Genomic DNA, 7,537 nt, shown 5'->3' with positions numbered 1-7,537 from the left:
CTGCGGGCTTTGCGGCGGCCGTCAGCCTCGGTGCCACCGGCGCCCACCTGGCGCCGCCGCGCCAGCCCCCGAAGCATTTTCCGGTAGGGCCGCGTCTCTGGCCACAGCTCCCACGCCCGAAGAGCCAGGAGGGAAAGCCGTGCCTTGTTGGAAAGCTCTTTGGCAGCCGCTCGCGTGGCCCCACAGCCCGTGGGGCTGCGGGCTTTGCGGCGGCCGTCAGCCTCGGCGCCACCGGCGCCCACCTGGCGCCGCCGCGCCAGCCTGCGAAGCATTTTCCGGTAGGGCCGCGGCTCTGGCCACAGCTCCCACGCCCGAAGAGCCAGGAGGGAAAGCCGTGCCTCGTTGGAAAGCTCTTTGGCAGCCGCTCGCGTGGCCCCACAGCCCGTGGGGCTGCGGGCTTTGCGGCGGCCGTCAGCCTCGGCGCCACCGGCGCCCACGTGGCGCCGCCGCGCCAGCCCCCGAAGCATTTTCCGGTAGGGCCGCGTCTCTGGCCACAGCTCCCACGCCCGAAGAGCCAGGAGGGAAAGCCGTGCCTCGTTGGAAAGCTCTTTGGCAGCCGCTCGCGTGGCCCCACAGCCCGTGGGGCTGCGGGCTTTGCGGCGGCCGTCAGCCTCGGCGCCACCGGCGCCCACCTGGCGCCGCCGCGCCAGCCCCCGAAGCATTTTCCGGTAGGGCCGCGGCTCTGGCCACAGCTCCCACGCCCGAAGAGCCAGGAGGGAAAGCCGTGCCTCGTTGGAAAGCTCTTTGGCAGCCGCTCGCGTGGCCCCACAGCCCGTGGGGCTGCGGGCTTTGCGGCGGCCGTCAGCCTCGGCGCCACCGGCGCCCACCTGGCGTCGCCACGACAGCCCCAAAAGCATTTTCCGGTAGGGCCGCGTCTCTGGCCACAGCTCCCACGCCCGAAGAGCCAGGAGGGAAAGCCGTGCCTCGTTGGAAAGCTCTTTGGCAGCCGCTCGCGTGGCCCCACAGCCCGTGGGGCTGCGGGCTTTGCGGCGGCCGTCAGCCTCGGCGCCACCGGCGCCCACCTGGCGCCGCCGCGCCAGCCCCCGAAGCATTTTCCGGTAGGGCCGCGGCTCTGGCCACAGCTCCCACGCCCGAAGAGCCAGGAGGGAAAGCCGTGCCTCGTTGGAAAGCTCTTTGGCAGCCGCTCGCGTGGCCCCACAGCCCGTGGGGCTGCGGGCTTTGCGGCGGCCGTCAGCCTCGGCGCCACCGGCGCCCACCTGGCGCCGCTGCGCCAGCCCCCGAAGCATTTTCCGGTAGGGCCGCATGTCTGGCCACAGCTCCCACGCCCGAAGAGCCAGGAGGGAAAGCCGTGCCTCGTTGGAAAGCTCTTTGGCAGCCGCTCGCGTGGCCCCACAGCCCGTGTTGCTGCGGGCTTTGCGGCGGCCGTCAGCCTCGGCGCCACCGGCGCCCACCTGGCGACGCCGCGCCAGCCCCCGAAGCATTTTCCGGTAGGGCCGCGGCTCTGGCCACAGCTCCCACGCCCGAAGAGCCAGGAGGGAAAGCCGTGCCTCGTTGGAAAGCTCTTTGGCAGCCGCTCGCGTGGCCCCACAGCCCGTGGGGGTGCGGGCTTTGCGGCAGCCGTCAGCCTCGGCGCCACCGGCGCCCACCTGGCGCCGCCGCGCCAGCCCCCGAAGCATTTTCCGGTAGGGGCGCGGCTCTGGCCACAGCTCCCACGCCCGAAGAGCCAGGAGGGAAAGCCGTGCCTCGTTGGAAAGCTCTTTGGCAGCCGCTCGCGTGGCCCCACAGCCCGTGGGGCTGCGGGCTTTGCGGCGGCCGTCAGCCTCGGCGCCAACGGCGCCCACCTGGCGCCGCCGCGCCAGCCCCCGAAGCATTTTCCGGTAGGGCCGCGGCTCTGGCCACAGCTCCCACGCCCGAAGAGCCAGGAGGGAAAGCCGTGCCTCGTTGGAAAGCTCTTTGGCAGCCGCTCGCGTGGCCCCACAGCCCGTGGGGCTGCGGGCTTTGCGGCGGCTGTCAGCCTCGGCGCCACCGGCGCCCACCTGGCGCCGCCGCGCAAAGCTGCGAAGCATTTTCCGGTAGGGCCGCGTCTCTGGCCACAGCTCCCACGCCCGAAGAGCCAGGAGGGAAAGCCGTGCCTCGTTGGAAAGCTCTTTGGCAGCCGCTCGCGTGGCCCCACAGCCCGTGGGGCTGCGGGCTTTGCGGCAGCCGTCAGCCTCGGCGCCACCGGCGCCCACCTGGCGCCGCCGCGCCAGCCCCCGAAGCATTTTCCGGTAGGGCCGCGGCTCTGGCCACAGCTCCCACGCCCGAAGAGCCAGGAGGGAAAGCCATGCCTCGTTGGAAAGCTCTTTGGCAGCCGCTCGCGTGGCCCCACAGCCCGTGGGGCTGCGGGCTTTGCGGCGGCCGTCAGCCTCGGCGCCATCGGCGCCCACGTGGCGCCGCTGCGCCAGCCCCCAAAGCATTTTCCGGTAGGGCCGCGTCTCTGGCCACAGCTCCCACGCCCGAAGAGCCAGGAGGGAAAGCCGTGCCTCGTTGGAAAGCTCTTTGGCAGCCGCTCGCGTGGCCCCACAGCCCGTGGGGCTGCGGGCTTTGCGGCGGCCGTCAGCCTCGGCGCCACCGGCGCCCACCTGGCGCCGCCGCGCCAGCCCCCGAAGCATTTTCCGGTAGGGCCGCATCTGTGGCCACAGCTCCCACGCCCGAAGAGCCAGGAGGGAAAGCCGTGCCTCGTTGGAAAGCTCTTTGGCAGCCGCTCGCGTGGCGCCACAGCCCGTGTTGCTGCGGGCTTTGCGGCGGCCGTCAGCCTCGGCGCCACCGGCGCCCACCTGGCGCCGCCGCGCCAGCCCCCGAAGCATTTTCCGGTAGGGGCGCGGCTCTGGCCACAGCTCCCACGCCCGAAGAGCCAGGAGGGAAAGCCGTGCCTCGTTGGAAAGCTCTTTGGCAGCCGCTCGCGTGGCCCCACAGCCCGTGGGGCTGCGGGCTTTGCGGCGGCCGTCAGCCTCGGCGCCACCGGCGCCCACCTGGCGCCGCCGCGCCAGCCCCCGAAGCATTTTCCGGTAGGGCCGCGTCTCTGGCCACAGCTCCCATGCCCGAAGAGCCAGGAGGGAAAGCCGTGCCTCGTTGGAAAGCTCTTTGGCAACCGCTCGCGTGGCCCCACAGCCCATGGGGCTGCGGGCTTTGCGGCAGCCGTCAGCCTCGGCGCCACCGGCGCCCACCTGGCGCCGCCGCGCCAGCCCCCGAAGCATTTTCCGGTAGGGGCGCGGCTCTGGCCACAGCTCCCACGCCCGAAGAGCCAGGAGGGAAAGCCGTGCCTCGTTGGAAAGCTCTTTGGCAGCCGCTCGCGTGGCCCCACAGCCCGTGGGGCTGCGGGCTTTGCGGCGGCCGTCAGCCTCGGCGCCACCGGCGCCCACCTGGCGCCGCCGCGCCAGCCTGCGAAGCATTTTCCGGTAGGGGCGCGGCTCTGGCCACAGCTCCCACGCCCGAAGAGCCAGGAGGGAAAGCCGTGCCTCGTTGGAAAGCTCTTTGGCAGCCGCTCGCGTGGCCCCACAGCCCGTGGGGCTGCGGGCTTTGCGGCGGCCGTCAGCCTCGGTGCCACCGGCGCCCACCTGGCGCCGCCGCGCCAGCCCCCAAAGCATTTTCCGGTAGGGCCGCGTCTCTGGCCACAGCTCCCACGCCCGAAGAGCCAGGAGGGAAAGCCGTGCCTCGTTGGAAAGCTCTTTGGCAGCCGCTCGCGTGGCCCCACAGCCCGTGGGGCTGCGGGCTTTGCGGCGGCCGTCAGCCTCGGCGCCACCGGCGCCCACCTGGCGCCGCCGCGCCAGCCTGAGAAGCATTTTCCGGTAGGGCCGCGGCTCTGGCCACAGCTCCCACGCCCGAAGAGCCAGGAGGGAAAGCCGTGCCTCGTTGGAAAGCTCTTTGGCAGCCGCTCACGTGGCCCCACAGCCCGTGGGGCTGCGGGCTTTGCGGCGGCCGTCAGCCTCGGCGCCACCGGCGCCCACCTGGCGCCGCCGCGCCAGCCCCCGAAGCATTTTCCGGTAGGGCCGCGGCTCTGGCCACAGCTCCCACGCCCGAAGAGCCAGGAGGGAAAGCCGTGCCTCGTTGGAAAGCTCTTTGGCAGCCGCTCGCGTGGCCCCACAGCCCGTGGGGCTGCGGGCTTTGCGGCGGCCGTCAGCCTCGGCGCCACCGGCGCCCACCTGGCGCCGCCACGACAGCCCCAAAAGCATTTTCCGGTAGGGCCGTGGCTCTGGCCACAGCTCCCACGCCCGAAGAGCCAGGAGGGAAAGCCGTGCCTCGTTGGAAAGCTCTTTGGCAGCCGCTCGCGTGGCCCCACAGCCCGTGGGGCTGCGGGCTTTGCGGCGGCCGTCAGCCTCGGCGCCACCGGCGCCCACCTGGCGCCGCCGCGCCAGCCCCCGAAGCATTTTCCGGTAGGGCCGCGGCTCTGGCCACAGCTCCCACGCCCGAAGACCAAGGAGGGAAAGCCGTGCCTCGTTGGAAAGCTCTTTGGCAGCCGCTCGCGTGGCCCCACAGCCCGTGGGGCTGCGGGCTTTGCGGCGGCCGTCAGCCTCGGTGCCACCGGCGCCCACCTGGCGCCGCCGCGCCAGCCCCCTAAGCATTTTCCGGTAGGGCCGCGTCTCTGGCCACAGCTCCCACGCCCGAAGAGCCAGGAGGGAAAGCCGTGCCTCGTTGGAAAGCTCTTTGGCAGCCGCTCGCGTGGCCCCACAGCCCGTGGGGCTGCGGGCTTTGCGGCGGCCATCAGCCTCGGCGCCACCGGCGCCCACGTGGCGCCGCCGCGCCAGCCCCCGAAGCATTTTCCGGTAGGGCCGCGGCTCTGGCCACAGCTCCCACGCCCGAAGAGCCAGGAGGGAAAGCCGTGCCTCGTTGGAAAGCTCTTTGGCAGCCGCTCGCGTGGCCCCACAGCCCGTGGGGCTGCGGGCTTTGCGGCGGCCGTCAGCCTCGGCGCCACCGGCGCCCACCTGGCGTCGCCACGACAGCCCCAAAAGCATTTTCCGGTAGGGCCGCGTCTCTGGCCACAGCTCCCACGCCCGAAGAGCCAGGAGGGAAAGCCGTGCCTCGTTGGAAAGCTCTTTGGCAGCCGCTCGCGTGGCCCCACAGCCCGTGGGGCTGCGGGCTTTGCGGCGGCCGTCAGCCTCGGCGCCACCGGCGCCCACCTGGCGCCGCCGCGCCAGCCCCCGAAGCATTTTCCGGTAGGGCCGCGGCTCTGGCCACAGCTCCCACGCCCGAAGAGCCAGGAGGGAAAGCCGTGCCTCGTTGGAAAGCTCTTTGGCAGCCGCTCGCGTGGCCCCACAGCCCGTGGGGCTGCGGGCTTTGCGGCGGCCGTCAGCCTCGGCGCCACCGGTGCCCACCTGGCGCCGCTGCGCCAGCCCCCGAAGCATTTTCCGGTAGGGCCGCATCTCTGGCCACAGCTCCCACGCCCGAAGAGCCGGGAGGGAAAGCCGTGCCTCGTTGGAAAGCTCTTTGGCAGCCGCTCGCGTGGCCCCACAGCCCGTGTTGCTGCGGGCTTTGCGGCGGCCGTCAGCCTCGGCGCCACCGGCGCCCACCTGGCGCCGCCGCGCCAGCCCCCGAAGCATTTTCCGGTAGGGCCGCGGCTCTGGCCACAGCTCCCACGCCCGAAGAGCCAGGAGGGAAAGCCGTGCCTCGTTGGAAAGCTCTTTGGCAGCCGCTCGCGTGGCCCCAAAGCCCGTGGGGGTGCGGGCTTTGCGGCAGCCGTCAGCCTCGGCGCCACCGGCGCCCACCTGGCGCCGCCGCGCCAGCCCCCGAAGCATTTTCCGGTAGGGCCGCGGCTCTGGCCACAGCTCCCACGCCCGAAGAGCCAGGAGGGAAAGCCGTGCCTCGTTGGAAAGCTCTTTGGCAACCGCTCGCGTGGCCCCACAGCCCATGGGGCTGCGGGCTTTGCGGCAGCCGTCAGCCTCGGCGCCACCGGCGCCCACCTGGCGCCGCTGCGCCAGCCCCCGAAGCATTTTCCGGTAGGGCCGCGTCTCTGGCCACAGCTCCCACGCCCGAAGAGCCAGGAGGGAAAGCCGTGCCTCGTTGGAAAGCTCTTTGGCAGCCGCTCGCGTGGCGCCACAGCCCGTGGGGCTGCGGGCTTTGCGGCGGCCGTCAGCCTCGGCGCCATCGGCGCCCACGTGGCGCCGCCGCGCCAGCCCCCAAAGCATTTTCCGGTAGGGGCGCGGCTCTGGCCACAGCTCCCACGCCCGAAGAGCCAGGAGGGAAAGCCGTGCCTCGTTGGAAAGCTCTTTGGCAGCCGCTCGCGTGGCCCCACAGCCCGTGGGGCTGCGGGCTTTGCGGCGGCCGTCAGCCTCGGCGCCACCGGCGCCCACCTGGCGCCGCCGCGCCAGCCCCCGAAGCATTTTCCGGTAGGGCCGCATCTCTGGCCACAGCTCCCACGCCCGAAGAGCCAGGAGGGAAAGCCGTGCCTCGTTGGAAAGCTCTTTGGCAGCCGCTCGCGTGGCCCCACAGCCCGTGTTGCTGCGGGCTTTGCGGCGGCCGTCAGCCTCGGCGCCACCGGCGCCCACCTGGCGCCGCCGCGCCAGCCCCCGAAGCATTTTCCGGTAGGGCCGCGGCTCTGGCCACAGCTCCCACGCCCGAAGAGCCAGGAGGGAAAGCCGTGCCTCGTTGGAAAGCTCTTTGGCAGCCGCTGGCGTGGCCCCACAGCCCGTGGGGCTGCGGGCTTTGCGGCGGCCGTCAGCCTCGGCGCCACCGGCGCCCACCTGGCGCCGCCGCGCCAGCCCCCGAAGCATTTTCCGGTAGGGCCGCGTCTCTGGCCACAGCTCCCACGCCCGAAGAGCCAGGAGGGAAAGCCGTGCCTCGTTGGAAAGCTCTTTGGCAACCGCTCGCGTGGCCCCACAGCCCATGGGGCTGCGGGCTTTGCGGCAGCCGTCAGCCTCGGCGCCACCGGCGCCCACCTGGCGCCGCCGCGCCAGCCCCCGAAGCATTTTCCGGTAGGGCCGCGTCTCTGGCCACAGCTCCCACGCCCGAAGAGCCAGGAGGGAAAGCCGTGCCTCGTTGGAAAGCTCTTTGGCAGCCGCTCGCGTGGCCCCACAGCCCGTGGGGCTGCGGGCTTTGCGGCGGCCGTCAGCCTCGGCGCCACCGGCGCCCACCTGGCGCCGCCGCGCCAGCCCCCGAAGCATTTTCCGGTAGGGCCGCGTCTCTGGCCACAGCTCCCACGCCCGAAGAGCCAGGAGGGAAAACCGTGCCTCGTTGGAAAGCTCTTTGGCAGCCGCTCGCGTGGCCCCACAGCCCGTGGGGCTGCGGGCTTTGCGGCGGCCATCAGCCTCGGCGCCAACGGCGCCCACCTGGCGCCGCCGCGCCAGCCCCCGAAGCATTTTCCGGTAGGGCCGCGGCTCTGGCCACAGCTCCCACGCCCGAAGAGCCAGGAGGGAAAGCCGTGCCTCGTTGGAAAGCTCTTTGGCAGCCGCTCGCGTGGCCCCACAGCCCGTGGGGCTGCGGGCTTTGCGGCGGCCGTCAGCCTCGGCGCCATCGGCGCCCACGTGGCGCCGCCGCGCCAGCCCCCAAAGCATTTTCCGGTAGGGGCGCGGCTCTGGCCACAGCTCCCACGCCCGAAGAGCCA

The sequence above is a fragment of the Larus michahellis genome, unplaced genomic scaffold, assembly GCF_964199755.1.
Source record: "Larus michahellis unplaced genomic scaffold, bLarMic1.1 SCAFFOLD_26, whole genome shotgun sequence".
In the NCBI taxonomy this organism is placed as follows: Eukaryota; Metazoa; Chordata; class Aves; order Charadriiformes; family Laridae; genus Larus; species Larus michahellis.
Note: the sequence above shows the minus strand (reverse complement) of the source record.